Here is a 19771-nt window from a genome sequence, read left to right on the forward strand (position 1 = left end):
TAAAAATACCATTAGAGGTGCAGCACTCATTTTATTATCTTGTTTGGCTCGGATTCGCGCCTCATTTGGAATAGCTTACTCTCTGTTTCCAATGTTTTTCCCCTCCAGGGCTATATCATGGAGGTTGGGCAGTTGGATCGCGAAACTGTGCTAGAAAAAGGTGCTTGGGAATTCGCTCGTTTTATTGCTCGATGCTCGTGTGCCAAACTTTATCGCGCAACTGTAAAAGAAAATCAAAATTTTTCTGTCGTAGCGATAGGAAAGCATAAAATAAATTGTGCTGGTTCTCTCGATTACGAAAACTAAAGTACACTTCAGAGAGCGGCTGTTCGCCACTAAAAATGTTGGCATTTTTTCACTGAGCAGAAAAAAGGTAAAAAATTGATACGCATAACCAATCATCGAATACGCATGTTCCAATATCATGTTTCAAACCCCTCTCTTTGATTCTGCATAAAAAGCTATACTTTTTTAAATACAACAATATGGATTTCAAAGACCTGCTATAAGGCGGAAAGACTCCTTGATGTTGCTGGATGAAAAAAATAAAGATATAAGATCGAGGGGATATTCTTCCCAGCAAACGTTTTCGCACAATTATGATTCATCAATAGAAAATTGGAACAACGATTAAACACTGATTACTCTTAGATATATAAATACCGAATTTAGATTTTAATATGAAGCGATGTTAGTTTTCCATTATGCCAAAATATTCCGCAAAAGAGCACCTTTTATAACCTCACAAAAAAAATCAATAAAACGTCACAATCATAGCTATTTGGAAACTAACTATGAGCCTTGCAACAGTCAGCTTTTGAAGTTGTTTTTAATGTTTTCATAATACATATTTACTACCTCATTTTCAAGTGCAAAAGAGGGGCTCAGATGGGAGTTTACTGGTGTAATTTATTATTTATACAAAGTAGGAACAAACTAATGATTGCATTGACAATCGCAATTTATTTATTATTTATATTTATTTGCATTACACAGAGGAAAAAAATTGATATACATGTATAAATATCAGCGAACGTTGACATTCTCTAATTTTATTGAGGGAAATGCATTCAAATGGAAGGAAATTGGCCAAAGACGGTGATGTTATCGACTCTCACGGCTTTCCTTCTGAACGACTCACGGTCGCACATCAATATGAAAGAAACATAGAACGATGATAAACATCAGTGCTAATTGGCTACGACCCAATTTCCTTTACTGGATGAATAGTGATAATGTAATGCACTTTTTGTCAACAGCCTGAAACAACACAAAACATAGAAATTATGCAAGGGGCCAAGCAATAAATTTACAAAAGTTTTTTCCATAAAATATTCAGTTTATTTTTCTTTTTGTGACATAGGGGAGTTAAAAATAACATTTTTTTACATAGGATTCCGCCTTCCGTGAAAACAAAAGAGCGAGAAAGCGCTGGAGGACTTAGAGCAATGACGCTTTAATGTTGAACGATTAAGCGTATTGCATGTAACTGAACACCCCAAAAACTCTAGTGATTATTTACAGAAAATTTTCATTTTAGTTTCGATAATTTTGGAGGAAGAAATTAAAAATATATATTTTAATTTTTCTCTTCCATTAATAATACAGCAAGTAAAATAAAAATCTATTTAGGTCTTTGGGTATGAACAGTCCCAATCGTGGTAAACATTTGCATCGAGATAAATTGAGTTAAATCGTAATTAATTGACAGTTGCCAGGTGGAGTTGTTATACACATACGGAACACTGCACTCTATGCTTAAGCATTCACGTAAATAATTTGATCGCTACATGTGCAGCCATCCCTGTTTGCATCGCGTCGGCGGACACGCCCTTCAGCACTGTAGTTTATGCCCCCTGATATTGGCAATTAAGCCATTTATCAAGCCGAATGGCTTTCACTTGCAATTTCCAGTGCATTGGCTCGCGAGAACGAGGTAAAGTGTATTCGATCTTCTTTTTGCTCTATTGAATTCGGCTGGCCTCACTTGTTCAACTAATTGTTCTGAGATCTTTGTCAAAGAGAATAAGAGGTTTCCGGTTCCGAGACCAGATCCGAGCTGCAAAAAGACGAACTGATTTTTTGAGAGAAAATGTCAAGCATATTTCGATCTTACAGAAAAATATTTTCAAGACGCAGGAAATGCGCCTGTTCAATTTCCCCGGAAAAAGGGAATGGATATTTGACACCCTCAATCATACAAAGCTTAATATACAGAATCATTGACTGTGTCAGCCAAGGAGATGGAAGTCAGTGCAAACGTAAACGTAAATCGTATGTGTATTCAGACTGACGTTAATATATACTCTCGGAACAGAGTTTCATTCGCACTTTGCAATTTTTTAATTTTGAAATAAAAAAAATTCCTCGATTTATTAAAATTATAAATCGATATAAAAAATGAATATTTAGAAAATTGAATTGAAACAAAATAACTTTTAAAATAATTTTTCAAGAGAAAGATTTGATAAATAATTCTAACGTGCACGACTTTAATTTTCTCTTACAGCCGCCTCTGCGTTCCGCGGAGACTAGGAGAGTTTGTCGTTTTAATTTAAAAATAATATAATAAACTTTGAGAGTCAGGAAAACAGCCTTTTTTTGCCGAAACTCATCATTTTGGTCACGATCTTCTATTAAAGATTTTTCATTAAAAAGTTTGTTTTTGACCAATTAATGCATTTGAATTTTTATATGGAGCTGAATGTGTTAATATCACATCTAAATAAACTGAAGATTTTATAGATTAGATTAGAAAATTAATTGAACACCATTCAGTGCACACGCACAGCAGTACATTTAACAGCGAGTGATGAGGTAATTATAAGCGGGTGTGCATGATCAATAGTTAGTGTTGGGTGATTTAATTATATTGATTGATCACCCAACACTAACACTACTCCAGCAAAAGTTTTGCTACATTCAAATTGAATAAGGACCCAAAGTTTATGCTACTTAAGGAGCAAAACCGCAACAGTTTGCGATACGTGTTTAGACAATCTTGACCACAAAGTCATTTCCATAACTTACCTCATTCAGGGGGAAAAACTTGATAGCACGCTGGCAATTGGATCAACCCGTTCTTAACCGTGCAGGTGCGTTTCCACTCAAGATTTAATTAGAAAGAGAGGTGCAAAGCGAATTTCAAAGTCGAAACTTTCGCTGAATAAGCGAATTAAGCGGCAGGTCCAATTATTTTCGCCTCTGCTGCGGACTTCTTGGGAGGGGAGTCTGTAATCGAGATTTGACGACTTCTCCGTCGCGCATTGCTTTACATACAAAAGATATAGCGACGTGGTTTCCTGCGGAAAATGGAAGTTGAATTCCATTCGGCCAAACTTGTCGGTCTGTATGGTAATCATTTGCGGTTTGTAATGGGATCCGCGCGCGTACTAGCGTAAACGCGATTAAAAAGTTTCAGCCTGTCCTCCGACGCGGCTTCAAAATTAAGAAAAATAGTGCCCTTTGATTAGAAGGACACACATATTTTTTGCACACGCGTCGGTTGTGTGCCTTTTGTGCAAGAGAATGCCAAATTAAAAAGTGGTGAAAGCGCTACGAGTGCGCCAGAAGAGAGATGTTCCTGGGCATAATAGCGTTTCGGTCTAAATTACGGCCGACGAGCTAGCAGAAAAAATTGCGGTCCTCGCTTGATGCCGTCAGCACATACATATGCAGCTCTTGCGGCGTCCGGTGACTTTGTTGAATTGACACTTTTTGCAAAACACATATGAGCGCGGGTTGATAAAAAGAACGAAAGAAGCACTGCTTCCGGCTCGTTTCAAAAGGGAGATTAATACGAGAGTTTTATCTGGAACGAGAGAAAGAGAGTGCGGAAGAATTTATTACTCTGGCTACCTGTGCTGCTTTTTGATTGCATTTTTTTTGCTAGCGAAAGAAAAATAGTAAACGCTGAGCAACAGAATGAACGTAACACTTGGCTGCTTCCACGATTTCGGTTGGGCTAAAAACGAAGCTTGTACCGCTTTATTATTATTTAATAACTGTAGCAAACTTTTGCTTCATGCAGCACAGAGAAAACTTATATTTCGGTGTGCTAATATTATCCAACTTTCTCTTTTCCCCGTGCTCTTGTAGTTGGAAAATTTATTTTTGTGTTCTGAACTGTGAAAATGAATTTTCCCTCCGATCTAATTTCTAGAAAAAGCGGCTATTTTAGATCCGAAAAAGTGGATTTTTTAAATCAGTTATTTATTTGCATCAAAACTTGCTTCAAACAGTCGATGGTGAATTTGATTTGTAAGATCGTGTATTTTAAAATCTCAATAAAAATCTTTATTTGGATTTTAGTTAATTATTTTCTTTGTTTATTGAAATACTGTACCACCTCAAGAGAAGCACGATTAGAGCTTTAAAGGCTAACAATTAATAACATTTTGCTTTACTGGCTCTAGCAAGAGGTTCAGTTGGAATTTAGCAACAATTTATTTGTTACAATGTGAAATAATGAAATCAGGAAAATCAGAACCGATTGTAGCAGTTACATTCAAGATTTTTACAAACTTCTCTAAAACTTTAACTTTTAGTAAATGATTTTTTCGCTTGATTTTGATTCCTCTCGTTTAGGTTTATCAAATGGTGTGTGAATTATGACGTAAATTTCCCTTCTAGTGAAATAAATAAAGATTAACCAAAAGGAGACAATGCTCGCCGCTTTATTAGCATGAAAACTTTGGAGCTTAAACGGCATAACCTGGGAAAAATTTGCAATTTCCTTATTAAGAGAGTATTTGAAGTAAAGCAAAAAAGGATTTTCACTATTTTCTGTACAGATTTACTTGTACAATAATTAAAATATTTTTAATAAAAAGAAAAGCCAATATTTATTAATATAGAAGGATGTAGCAGTAGCAATGTGGTGTAAATTGAAATAATGAAAATTAGCAAAGAAATTTAACGCAGTAAAATAATCTATCTATATCAAACGCCTCTTGATTTTTTTAAAAAATCAACGCTTCTCATTTCCTCTCCAGCATTATTCATTTTGCAAGTTTTCACGACGCGTAAGATTTTGCACCCATGCGCAAAGTTTGGACCGCACCAGTGGGAAAGGGGTGAAATGCTGTGTGCGAATTTAAATGCGGTCTGGAGACACAGAATGTGGGCTTTCATATTTTATTGCCCCTGAGTGTTCTACTCAGCACAGCCAGCAAACATTTTGCACACGCGACGCCCTCGTGTACCAAGGATTGCGCGAATTCATTTAATTTGAACCCAGCGCCTCGCGAGAGTGTCGACTTTATTTCGGCACACTCCCGAGAGCTGAGTGGAAAGAAAAATGCAGACAGAATCCATTTCCTTTCTAGCAATTCAACTAGCGAAATTGTTAAAAAGACTCGCTATATTAAATTGGAGCAGAGCTGAAAGTTTTGATGGAGATATTTTAGTACAGCGTGCATGGAATGCTCATAAATTTTGCATCAATTCGGCTTCAACTCTGACAAGTGAGCTTAATTGAGCGAATTCACATACAGTACTAAAAGGACAAAAAGTGATGGATGTTGCGAAACGAGAATAGAATGCCTTTTATTCCACACGAACAACCAAATGGAATACGTCAATTGAAAGACGCGCGAATCCTTTTACGATCGCTTGATAAATAGCCAGCACTAGTTATGGTATGGTGTTTCGTTTTTTCATCCGTCTGTATCACAATAACGGCGGAGCAGATTTCGGCATTGAAAAAAGGCGCATGACGTATGGACTAAATCGTCCGGTTTTTCACAAAAGTGTGAAATGTATGCTAGCGCGCGTTCGGATATGCACTGAATTTAGAATTAACGAGCGCCATTTGCATGGAATTGGTAATCTACACTTCATGCCCACACTCGAAAATCAAAGCGCGAAAGCCCGTTAGGCTTGAAAATTTTACTCATGTTTTATGCATTTTGGTGCCGAGGTAAACTAAATTGGAATGAATGCCTACTTTTTCCTTTTGCTGTTTCGCTTATTCTGCTCATACGTGTGGAATTTGAGGCTTTTAAATGAGAGACTTGGTTCAACGACTTCCGCTTGGATTATCAAGTGACGAGAGTTGGCCTTCCAACTCGCAGGCACCAAATGGTTTGGCTGCTGAAAATTACAGGGCAACACAGTAAACCAGAATATCCCTAAAAAGGAAATATATGAAACACACTGTGTTTAAATTGAATGAAATGGGGAACCCTTTGAGGAGGATATTTTTAATTTGAAGCTCTCACTTCAAGGCTCGTCACATTAATCAAACAAAATGATATTTTTTTTAATTTGACAATTTCATTTCACGTGTTCACCCACCGTGACTTTGGCTAATTTGCACCAGCTGCGGTCAAAAATGCCCTCCGCAGAGCCCTTCAAATAGTTATACTCTACAAAACTTCAGCCGCACCAGCCACCCTTTAGCCAGTCAAGTCTTTGCCATCTCAAAATTTCGCGGCTGAGATGAATATAATTGCATGACTGTCATTTGTTGCAAAGTCTTTGTAATTAAAAAATCATGGGCGAGTTCAAATTAGCTCGCTACCTCAACCGTTACCCAGTTTTCCATTAACGGTTGAGGTAACGACGAGCAAGGTTGAACTCACCCTATGTTTCACTGCCCTTCGCATGAATGATAATTGCAAGCTAAAAAGGTGAAAATCTACCCGTGAGTTGATACTGCTGAGTGCACTGTATCACCCGGATTTCAGTGGCTAATCGGAATGAGTCCACCTCCTATCAAAACTTTTGAATAGTTGGCGAGGCTGAAACCTCTATTTATAACCGAATGAGCATATTAAATTTACGATGCAAGCAACGTGACCATCACTTTGCAACTTGCCAGGAATCGGATTTAAAGAGAGAGGAAATCATATTTCATATATTACGTGATGTATACATGTTCGCATATCTTCGGTAAAAATTCACGAACGACAGAGTGGCCGCTATAATAAATATTGACCTGATTTCAAACTGAACGATAAAATTGCTTTTTTATGGCTATTGGAAATTTCCGTGAAACTCTATTTTTCTATTAATAAACTGATAAAGCACGAACAACAGGTATGGAAACTGGCTTTTTATTAGAATACACTCATGTTATCTAGATTGAAAGCACCGCTGGTTATCACACAAAACAAATGAAAAGTGCAATTGTTTCACAACCATGAAATTTCCATTCTAGCGAAATTCGGCGAAACAGCATACCAACAGTGCAACGGGTCAAATATGGCCGTCTTTCATATTCTAGCTAAGGAGAGTAAAGCTTTACTCTCCTTAATTCTAACAAAAAAGTCGGCTGTCCTTGTCGAGAGCAGAGACTTTTCAGTTCCAGGAACGTCTACCGCTCAACTCAACAGGAATTCTCATAAAGTCTCTCTCAGGGGCGAAAGCAATGGCATAAATATAACGGCAGTTATTTACTGCCGCATTGCATGCTGAAGAAATATTGCACTCTGAGAGTCAGACGAGTACAAATCGACGTGGTTTTCTGTAAAAGTGAACTATGCTGTGCTCCATATGTGGTATGGGTTGAAGTGCTGAGATCTTTTATTAAAAATGTTGTGCCAAAACGTTCTCCACAGCACTCCGTTTTGTTTATTTGAAGCCACTTTATTCGCATGAAGGGTTTTTATACGTTTTCCGCTCAAGAGTGGGCGCTGCTGCTACTAACAGAACTGTTGGCAGATTTTCTGCTCCATTATTGGCTACATTTATATGCAAATTATGCTGCCTGACCAAGATTAGAACACGTCCACGAGAAATGGAGTGCTAATGAATTTCGTCTCTGATGACCCTTTTTCCACACACATCCTTCGCGCAATTAAAATGGGCGCTGGGGCAGCTCGATTAGCTAATCTCCATGCCATGCAGGGGGAGTTTTTTCCAGCTCAAGTTGCCAGCCGCGCGAGCACGACCTTCTCTCCCTCTCGACCATTACATTTTTCATCGGCTAAATTGGAAACTGTGCGGCAATGGGGGATCGTTTATTTGCGTCGAAAACTTTTCCTGCTGAGTGCCCGACTGAGAGCATAAAGTGAGAAAAAATTTGCCTAATCCTAGCGACACTTCACCCAAAATGAAATGCGAACTGGCGCTCATAATTGAATTTATATTCCACCTTGGTGCTAAATCCCAGAGATCCCATCGCGTTAATCAGATCTCCACGCAGCGTTGGAAATTCGTCTACCTTCTCATGGCGGATCAGCGTAATCGAATATATTTTTTTTCCCGGAGATTCGAAATTATCCAGATTAAAAGCTGTTTTTACGGTCGACGCATGCTCGCGTCTTTTCTAATATCCGAATCAACGTCTAAATCAATTTGCACGAAATCTGTTTCGCACTCCCTGAGCAAAGAAGCTTATTTACGACGAAAGCATCGTCTGAGTGCTCACTTGCATTTTAATTACACACAACGCCATCAAGACACTTATAATATGGTGGCTGCAGGCAAAGTTCTGCACGATTCTGCGAAACTTTACCGCAATGGTTGCAGGAGATTAAGTCCAACAAATGCAGCGCAGAAAATAAAGTTTGCAGGTAGGGAGTTGGTGAACGGGTCAAGGATGGACGCTTACATTTTCCCGTTATTTTGAGAGTCGCTACACTTTTAGACATTTTTCTTTGACAAGTGAAGATCGTTGTCGGAGGAGCGCTGCTCCAAGAAATACTTTGGCCAAACATGCGGAAAAGATCTTTTGTTGTTTCCAGCTTCACTTGCAAAAGATTGCGAGAGCAAAGTTTCTTTTGTGTTTCGTTTGCTAAAAGGGGAAGGGTTTCATGCGAAACTTTGCGAGGTGGGTGTGCTGATTACTCGCAATCTGTTTCAAAGAGCAAACACGACTGCTGTTGATTTTGTGCCACGAGATGTTGTGTGCCTTTGAAATAAAAAGTTTCGCCCCGAAAACTACATTCCTAAAAATCCGCGTACATTTACACAGCTCTAATTAAGTAATTTATAAATCATGTTATGCTGATCAACAGTCGCTACTTGCTGGTTTGCACCTTTCCAGCATGCGTGATTTGGCTTCACGGGACGAATGCCTAGCGTTTCAATGCAGTCCTCGGTGCGGAGGCAAGTGGCCTTTCGGTGGGCTGGTTCCCTGTGCGGCCTGGTGCGCCCATGTTATCCGTTCGCGGTGTTATTGGGACCCGGAATTCAGCATTCGTGCCAGTGCAGTGCGCGCCCTTCCCGGTCCTCGAACAGGGATAAAAAGAGCAAAAAAAAAAACACAAAGCAGGAAAATTTTAAACATCAATGCTCTTTTTAATTTCACTGCAAAGTTCATGCAAATAGAAAGCGAATTTAAGTTTTCTGTCCCGTCTGTTAAAAATTTTGTTTTATCTCATTTATTCAGCATCGCAAATTTGTCCGTGCTGTGACCTCTCATGATTTAAGTAGAAAGTTAAGAACAATTTTCTCTTTGATTTTAAAATTACTAAGCAAAAAAACACAAGAAGTGTATATTTTCTGTTGATTATACATTTCCCTTTCTATCTTTAGCGAATAATAACATTTTTAGCTAAGCCCCCCAGGCCTTAACCATTTTCCTAGACTAAAGCCCTAGAGAATATAAACAACTATGGTCTCATTAAAATTTGATATCACACGGTCATAGTAACATTGTTTTCACATGCGGCTGTGGATTGAAAAAGAGTTTCTTATTTCCCACACAATAGTGCTGGTGAAATTGGATGCCTTGCGGGATGTTGGAGGAAAAATGAAAAGCGCAAAGATTAAAGAGAAGCTGCAAGGCTGCCACCTCCTCAATCTTTTCTTAGCGTGCTTGTTTTAATTATGGGGAAACCACGCTCTTAATTCAAATAGCTCGCAACGAATATTTTTGGTCATTCGTCCACGGCTGCCTGCTAGCAAACGACGTGGCTATTCAAGGAAAAGTTAACTGCAGAGAACGTGAGCAGTTTAGCATTGAGTAGTTCTCTTTTGAGAAGTTGGATCTGGACCTAATGTAACGACTTTAACTACTGGAAAATCGAGACTCTCGGCATCAATCAAGCTAAGTGCCGCAATCATTAATTTCGCCTGACGGCATCCAAACGTTAAAAGTGGGGTCTTGCAAAATTGTTAATTAATCTTTACAAGCCCCCGTTGCGATTTAAACAGCATACGCAACGTTTCCGTGTAATTAAAAATTTTAATAAAAAAATCTAACCTTGAGATAAAGTAAGCTGTTGTACAGCATGTTCGACGGAGCAGAAAATTGCTTCAGTACGAGTTTCCATGAACAAGCTAGTTCAAACGACCCAGAGGTTTTTTCACACTTTGCATTCCTGAGTTTAAAAATACATTGCGGTTTATCAAAATACACTTCTCGCAAAAGAAACTCAGCTTCTGCAGTCGCTGCGCTTAATTCACAAAGTGCATGCAACAAACGAATGTACACCGCAGGAAGAGATGGCATCTTTGACGAGTGATGTTTTCATTTTCAAAAGTTCGCTCACTAGATTATTTCCCAGTTCCTGTAGTGGCTTTCAATTTGCACGGTGTGACAAGAGCTGGCTCGCCTCCTTTTTTTTATTAACAAACATCCTGAATTATATTATGCTAGGAAAGCTCTCGAAGAGTATCTTGTGTTTTCCCAGCGACATGCAAATTTATGTTAACAACCTGCACTCCAGCGGGCAGAATCAAAGCGATTTCACATGAGAGGCAAGCGTGTTGCTCTATCTTGAAAGCACCGGCACATCTAGGGCAATGAAAGGGCTTTTCCAAAACGAACATTTAGCATTTATATATACGGTCATAATAAAAACATCTTCTTATCGGTGCGCAAAGCAAATTATCAACGTATTAATTGGAACCTGTTTTTACAATCGCGACTTTGGAATTACTAAAGTATCCCATTCCAGCAACTCGCTTCGTGGGAAATGAGTGCTTCTCTGTCCTTTTGTCTTGCATAAATCCAAGTCAATCCACTTCCTGAAAGCCTGATTAAAAACCAACTCCATAAATGCAAGGCCTCTCCTGCTAGAATAAAGTGCTCTATGTGACATTTAAGCGTAAATTCACAAAAGCAAGCCAGCAAACAAAAGGTACACAGCTCGTTTTACATCCTAAATTACTTGCGCTCATTGTGCTGATGTCGGAACAGGAATTCATTTGCGTTTCAACATGTTTGTCTTTCTGCAAGTGCACAACAGGAAGTGGAGCAACAGGAATCAGCGCTGTTTTGCGAAAGGTTTATTGCAGATCATTCAAGAGCTGCGCTCATTGGGAAAAATTTCCTCTCTGCGCTACCAAACTCAATTTTCCATCCGGCCTCAATTTTTCTGGTGACGCTTGCCAATCGAGTGAAATTGTCAATTGCCAGCAAAACTCAGCAAAGCCTGGCCGTAAAAAGGAAAAGTTTGGCAACAGTTCAACAGATTCGATTCGGGAGACGAATCTCGAGAAAATCTCTACAGTCGACGACTACAAAGAGATTGATTGGTTCGATCACTTCACATGTTTCTAAGCTTCTCGATCTCCGGCTTGACATTCTTGTGGTCTTTTTGCAACTTGTGTGATTCGCATGCGCTTTTAATTTTTACTCGAGCTTCTGTTTCTCGGCCATTGAATCCAACGGCTTGCAACCTCTGACGGAAGAATGGGGTTTAATGATGCACGGATGAGGACATGCACGCTAGCAGCAAGTGCGAGAAAAAGTTCCTTCCCCGCGGGTAGTGGAATAATTTCAAAGTGTGCGCTTAATGGTGCGAGCAAATTGCTTTTGTTGTCTCTTTGTTGTGTTCCAGTTATGCACATGAATGGTGACCTTAAAATTATATTCTTTATAAAAAAATTATAATTTGCAGTGCCTGCACCGCTGATTCTTTAGACATTTTTTCATTTCATTTTAAAAAATGGAAAAAGAGCTGCAATCTGAAAATAAAAATTGCGGCAGATTTATCCAGGCTATTCAAACATTTAGTTGGAAATATAAACTAGTTATTCTAGTTTGCTTAACATTATAAACATAACATTTAGCAGTTTACTCTCTCATCTAGTTGAAACGCAAAAGTAATAATTCCACGAATAGTCCGCTCTAGTTCTTCGATTGCAATCACAAAATGTAGCCTGGAGTACAGACTAATTGGCTCGTACAACCATAGCGATGAGCATCCGCCAGTAAATGAAGTCGCAATAATAATTTGTGCTTGCGCTCGTCGTCGGGGCAAACGCGCCTGAGCGAGTGCATCCTTTAGTTGCCAGGCCGAATTTGATCAATATTATGCATGTGAGTTGCACGCTGTAGGCTCAATGAGGCCAGCACCATGATGTGTGAGTGTGGGTTATCCGCGAGCAGCTTTGATGGCCCTTTCGCTAGCTCGGGCATGGAAAACACACCATACTGCTCCTTTTGAAGCCAGGTGAATCTTTTCAGCCGATCGACAAACATTCTGGTGCACGCGGTTTAAACAGTTGAGCATTATACGTTTTGCCAGCGTTAATGAAATAAGCCGGAGAATCGAAAACGCCGGTTCATGCAGCTGCGGCTATTATTGAGTTACCTCTCTCTCGGAGCTAAACTCGCTATTACGTGCTGAAAAATAAACACGTTCCCATCCCCGCCGGGCCTACGAGATTCTCTGACACGAACATAAATTGCTCCAAATGCGGCGTTGTAATATATAGCCGCAGTGCGCGAAAAATTGCAAATTTAAAACATACAAGGTGGTTGGTTTCAATCTCGTGTCTGGCACAAAATCGATTCACACGGCTATCGTAGTTGCCTGTCTTGCGACCTGTGGAAGGAAAACTTATTAATTTCCGGTCTGAAACGTTTCCCTTGTTCACGTGGGTGGGCGGCTCAAAAATCCCTCTGGTGCAGTTTTCGGAGCTCGCCGCGTCGTAAATCGATCACGCTTAACTTCTTTTATTCGCCTGAAACCGGCCAGATGGGCGATAATCCAAATCGCACTAGAGTCACCAAAGCGCAATTTATGCCAAGTCTTTTTCCCCGAAAAGAAAAATTGCCTCCAGCTAGCGTCCAAAAGCGTGAAAGTAGTGTCAGTTTTTTTGCAATGGCTTTCAAATCGCGTGCAGACGGCCGCGTTTTCCTCCAACACCGCGCCCATCCACACGCGTATTATTTTAATGCTGTGCAATTTTTACACCCTTGGCACGCACTTCCCCCAGAGGCTAATTTCGGTGTTTGCGGGTTCGATAATGTCAACCGTTGTGTTGGCCGGTTTTGAGGCCACGTCAGTTTTTGCGTTTGCTATCTGTCCGCGTGAAAAATGAGTTGCCGCTACGGCAGCGCAGAAAGTTTCAACAAGAATCACACATTACACTTTTAATTAACGTTGGACATGCTGGGGCGCAATGCCTCGTTGCTCGTCCTTCGTTCATGTTTTTGCATTAATTAATCACCGACGTCGCATGCCACGGAATTATTTGTCCGCAATATCACTCCTACAATAAGTGTGCTGGACCGAAATCTGGTCTCACCGCTTGAGTTTTGCTGCGAGAGTGTCATTTGATGGCTGGCGGTTAATTAATTAATAATTAACCTCAATTGCTTTTCAGATAAACATGACTGCTTTTATGGTTATCCCTCTGCCACCGTTAATTACCGAGCGCGCCACGTTGCAAACAGGCTATTTTCATCATTGTGCCCTAGGCGAATGCAGCTACTCTGCAAACAAATAATTCAATTGTGCGAGTCTAAATAATTGAAAATCACCGCCGTGCCAGGTCACAGTGCGTGTATAGACAAATTTCTCAGCATTGTTGTTGCGCAGGTTGCATAGCCATTCCCTCTCGGAATTACTAAGTGACAACTTTTCTTTTATGAAGTAGAGTCACGTTGAAGAGTGTATAACAAACTCAAACTTTTTACTTGCAATTCTTCCATTGTCAGCAGGGTTACACGATGCCTTATTTGTCGGACTTTTTCTCACAGCTTGCAAGGGTTAGTTTTTGTAACCAGATGAGGTCAATGCTGGATCTTCCCAACGCGCGCAGAATTTTCGGGCTTTCGCTCTTCCGCTTGGATCGTGCTCGACCTCTTTTTATGAGGCTCTTTACGTGTTCGCACTAGAGAGATCGTCGGCACAACAGGTCTGCCTGCTTTTCCGGAAAAAGTTTGTCTACGATTCCACCCACCGCACGGACTCAGACTTAGAGGAAAGTTTGGATCTACCGGTTTTCCTCGAGATTCCATTAAAACTGCCAAGTTAGCTAAATTTGTTTTACGTTAGTGAGGCAATGAGTGGAAATGTTCGATTAAAAACTTCTCTCTGATGCAGTAAACACACTTTAACAGCGCGCATGTAATTTTTACTACCACCGTCCAGTGCAAATCCGCAGCACTCTTGCACTCACACAACACGAGTCATTAGTTTCATTGTGCAGTGCGAGCTACTGTTGAAAACGATTGCACTTGACAATGCCGTGCAATCATGCTTGCGAAATTTCATCTCGAATACGGCTGCGAAACCAAATGAAATGAAAACAGCAACATTCTCGCCTCGTTCGATAAATAAATAAAAAATAAGTGTTGACCTCGCTGCTGGTTTGCACTCGTGAATAAATTTACACTGCAAAGTGCACTCTGTGTGTGTGTATGTGTGTGTTGTGTGTGTGTGTGTGTGCAGCTAAAGCGCCGAGGAGCAGTGAGACGGAAACGCTGACTTTTATTTGCGGCATGAGTGGTTGTATTTGCCGCTCGTTGCAATAAAAGTAAAGTGTCCGTTGGTTGAAATTGGCGAACGGATCGAGCCGAGGGCAACACGTTCATCAACATTTGCTCGTGCAAACAGGCCGATTTCAAATGGTGCGTGAATGGCTGCTTGGCATCGCGTTGGATAAATGCACAGCCTGTTTGTGGTTGATAAAGTGATATCACCGAATGAATAGCGCGGGGTTTCAGTTTCCGTGTTGCAACACTACAATCACAATGCGATATCAACCCTGAATAAAATACATTCACGGAAAAGCGGCGCTGTGTTTCGCGGGGCTTTACTTTTGGGCTACTAATATCGCGTATTTCTATTTGCAACATATATTTTGAGATAACAAAACTTCCGCTATTGTTTTGTGTGTTAGAGCAACAACCGGCTGGCTTGTTTAAAAGTTCACTTTCCCAGAGTTGGCGAGTCAGAAGTAGAAGTTATGTTTTCTCTATGCCGTACACGCAATATCTGGCGCAGGCTGCGGCCCGTGTTGTTTAAAGTGAGGCGACGAACAATGTCTTCGCCGCGCCAGCAGCCGCATAACATTATACATTTTCCCTGAAGCGGTTTACGCCGGCCGAAAAAGTCTCCTTTCGCTTGGGGAAAAGGCAGAGAACGAATAAAGTAATTTGCTTTTCGATTGTAGAGAAGAGGGAATAAGTGCCAAGTGCCGAGAACAGTCTCGCTTCTTGATAATTTCGCTCTCAGCGGAGGCGGCACGGTGAAGAACTGCTTTAGTTGTTCTCTGCAGCGGCGTCTCCATTAGTGAATAGAGCCGAGATTATTAATTATACTAATAAAGCCCACATCGCGCACATCGCTAGCGGATGTTTGTACCAAGTCACCCTTTCTGTCCTGCGAGTCACTCCTCTGCTTGTTTTTTGAGCCCTTATTTCACGAGATTTCCTTTTCCTATAAAAGCCGACGTGCCTAGACGAGAGTTGCAGATTTCGTTACACACTTGCTCCGTTCATAGACAAGATTTGGGTACTTAAGTCAATTATTTGGCCCTTTTGCGCAGCCCTTTAAATTTTGAACAAATGCAGCCGTAATGTTTTCAGCGCTCACAGCTTTAAATTATCAAACTTTCCTGCTTCTAATGGAAATGCAATTATCATTAACACAAACGAAACTGAAAGTTAAGTCATGACAAAACGAGTGACCTTTTTCTGCTCTGCATCTAGTTTTAGAAAAGGTCCAATTAGCTGAAAATTGGATACCAAACGCTGCCATTAAGTGAACGCACAATTCGAGTATAATCAGGGTTGAAATCTGTGCGTTGTGTAATCAGGCTGTCCTATTTCAACACCGGTCCGAAGAGCGACACTGGATCACTAAATCAAAGGCACGTTTCGGTGCCATAGTGTCACTGTAGACCAGATTGAAAAAAAAGATTCGTGGCATAAAAGCCAGCTGTTGATTATGAATGTATGTAATGTCTTTTGACCACTCGAACAAAACGCAAAAGAGCGCATCCGCTTGTTCATTTCAACGTTTTGAAAAGTGTACTCGTTAACTTAACGTGTCATCCATTTAAAAGGGCGACTGTTTGATTAAAAGCGGGCTCTCGCATTTTTATGCATTCACTGGCTCCGGACATGAATTCACTGGCTGGTGACGCCTGGAAATAAATTGTTTGTTTTTGCGCTTGTTAGAATTCCACATGGATATGAAAATTTTGTTTCCTCATCGAAACAACTCACGTATATTGTAGGCTTGGTCGCTTTCACGTGCAAATTTGCAATTTAGGTAGTGATACATGAATAAATGACTTCGATAACAACTTGTTCCGCAGCAAGAAGAGCATAAATAAGCGTCAAAAGTGAACGCAACGCACCTGGTTGCGTTTGCCTTATCTTTCAAACGCATGGGAAAATATATGAACTCTCGAGTCAATTTACCCGCTGGTGCTAGACCTTTTTCATCAAGACAAGCGATCAGACGGAGAAAGTGGGAAATTAGTCTCTAGTTTCGTGTTTCGTGCCATCACCATGGCAAAGCAATTTAATGTGCGAGCGTGGGTGGCTTGTGCGTCTTCGCGATCGAGCAAGAAGTTTGGCAAATAAGCTTCTGCACATTTGAATTTTTTCACTCTCAAAGTTGTAGCAACCCGCATTCACGCGAGGAACAACACTTTCTCTTTTGACCTAACTTTTGGAAACAAGCTTGACATGCGGGCTTTAACAGCCCCAAACAACTTTACGACAGTCACTTTCATGTGTGAAGAGTAGAATCAGATGGGCATTTTCTTGTTTTAATGCCATGACACATTTTTAAAACACGTCAAAAAAGTGAAAAGAGCAATGCAGGATTTCCCTGGTTATTTAGACTTTTGTATTTTATACGTGAAATTTGCTATCCGCCCACGCAGAATACATTCACAAAAAGAAACTATTCCCGAGTATGCGGCGGTGGCTTCAGCTGTAGCAAAAAGGAAGATCATTATCAGACTCAGCTCCAGATGACATCGCACTTGGTTGCAAGTGAGAGTGAGAGGCGCTTTTGTTGCCTTTAGATAAAAGCTTTTGTAAAGCGTGCACAGCGACGTGGTGCTAGATTTTGCCCGGATAAAGCCCCTGGACGAAATATTTCCACGTCACTTCAAATGCGTTACCACTGTGCAATGTGCAATAATAAGGTATGAAGTTTAAAGCAAGATTTGTCTTCAATTTAAAGGGATCATAAAAATGATTTTAAGAGAATTTGCGTGAATCGTTATCAAAGTAATCATCCAGCTACCGCAATATTCTCTAGCCTCTATTATTAGCACACCCCGCGCTGTGAATGGCTTCGAAAGTAGGAGAGCGCCTAAATTGAACCAGAGTTTGCAATTTATTAAAGGCAATAATGCACGGCAAAGAGGGCGAAAATCAATTTTGCGACCCTCAGCTCGCACATCCTAATTTCGTCCGCAGAGCGAAGCACGCGCGGGTCTTCTTTTGAAATCCACTCTATAAAACAAGCAGGGCTGCGGGCGCTGATCTGCCAACTTGGTATATAAATACTGCTGATTTAATCAGAACGAGAGGCAGCATCTTTTAATTAAACTGCGTTGCACAATTTTGCTTGTTTTAATTAGCTGTTGAATTTTGAAAACTCAATTTTCGGCTGGCATCAGTCTTGCTGCATCACATGCGCTGCGCCAGACAACAAACATTAAAACTTGAACCGACAACAAGCAGCCGCCAGCACAAATGTAGGCCGCGAGCGGGTGGGCGAGCGTGCGCCATCCCAGTTAGCTAATCTTTTGGCTTGTTCATCATCGGCGCGGCTCTATTATCAGCGGGGTGCAGAGTGCAAAGCTAATTTTCCGTGCGCCATGCGTGTGGTTTGGTATTCGTGCGTGCGGAGCAGGCGGGAAATCGTTGGTGAAGCGAACGCAGATATCAGCGCTAACCATATGTGGCCAAAGGGAGAAATCGTCACGGCCGTTTTAGATTATACAATCCTGCTCTCGCCTTGCAATTATTATTGTCCAGAATGGTGCAAAAATTGATGTTGGTTTGGAGCTTGGCTTTATCGTGAGTGCGTTGATTGAGGATTTCATCGATCCATCTGCTCTACCCTCAAAACCGAGGCGATTTTTACGCAAACGCCAGTTTGTTTGTTCATCCAATATCATTAAATGGACTCACCTGTCAACGTTGTTGAAGAGTTATTCAAACACAGCCAACACATCAAAACTGATCAAAATCATTGAAAGGAAATTTAAACACATTTTACTGAGAGTTTTAATCATTTATTTGCCAATACATGTTATATGCAAAAACAATTATCAAGTACAAACATTAGTATAAAATTTGCTTGCAAATGATCAAAAAAAGCAATTTTGTGAAGTATGAATGCTCAAGTCGATGTAAATGATTACAATCTGTCAGCCGTGCGGATTCTGACGTCACCTCTTTATCTTGTTTCGAAATATTTTAAGGGTATAATTCTCTATGTGTATATAGTGTTCTGACGTATGATAAATTATGGCATCGCCGTCGTGAAATATCGACTATGAATCCACGAGAGTGCACTCCCATTTCTTCTGAAGCCATCTTTTTCGGAGGCAATATTTCAAAATTAATTGCCGATTTTACGATGAATATCTTGGGGTGGCGAGGCGCTCTCGGGGCCATGTGTGGTCCTCGCTGCATTTCTCACCAGCCGCCCATCTCGTTTGTATTAAGCGACAATAATCCCAGTGATGTTTATGCTCGGTGGGGAAGCCTTCTTGGTTATTAATTATCGCGCTTGAGTGCCATAAATTAATAGCTGTGAATTTGCACTGGTGCCAAGACTCTGTGTGCAGAACCGCCAGACTAGAAGGCAAACCGAATTCTCTTGAACACACACGTATCTAATTACAGAACGCGTGTTTTATTATGTTACACGCCAGCTTGCTCTATTATTGCGAATTTCGGCGCCACGTCCTGTGTTGCGTTTTATTAAATCAGGGGACCGGCAGTGCGTTGTTCGTGAATTAAACCGGCGCCTTGAAATATGAATGCATAAATTGTGTCGGTCCATTATTGCCGGGAGAGGTGCCGCGCCTGCATCATTCATTCGAACAACACGTTTTGCGCAGCACCGACTGACTTTACGAGGGACGCATTTTGAGTTGTTGCGAGGCACCCTTTTGGCAGTGGTCTTACCCATGCGAAAAACTACAAGGGTATATTGAATTGCTCTCGTTTATTTGCGTGTACAGCAATTACTACACGCCGGGTCTACTCTGCACCGACGGGAAAAGGCTTGCGAGCAGGGCAATATTTTATTTAGACACACGTCCCTCGAGGCCTTTACGAAAGAGGCTCAAAGGACTTTTAAAAATGTAGCGGGCTCCTCAGTGGAAAATTTTCACGGTTATGCCCCTTCACTTTCTCGCAGTTGTGTGTTCTCTGGAGAGTGAAACTTTCTGTGTATTTTATTCATTTCGGTTCTGCAATTGAATCAAAGCAAAAACTTTTCCTGAATTATTAAATAGCCTTTGGTTTTGGGTTATTACAATTCTAGAACGTTAAATTCATTCATTATCAAAGTACTTCTATGGAAATTATTCACAAACAATTATATTTCACAAAGGATACGAAAAAAATACTTGTGAAACATTATAATTATGCGTTTAT

General features: G+C 40.7%; 1 protein-coding gene across 2 annotated transcripts in view; it reads left to right on the plus strand.

Moving 5' to 3' along the window:
• Positions 1–19771, plus strand: part of LOC135946568 (tyramine receptor 1-like) — a 46185-nt gene that overhangs the window by 605 nt on the left and 25809 nt on the right. The window lies entirely within an intron of this gene.

This window comes from Cloeon dipterum, chromosome X, assembly GCF_949628265.1.
Source record: "Cloeon dipterum chromosome X, ieCloDipt1.1, whole genome shotgun sequence".
Classification (NCBI taxonomy): domain Eukaryota; kingdom Metazoa; phylum Arthropoda; class Insecta; order Ephemeroptera; family Baetidae; genus Cloeon; species Cloeon dipterum.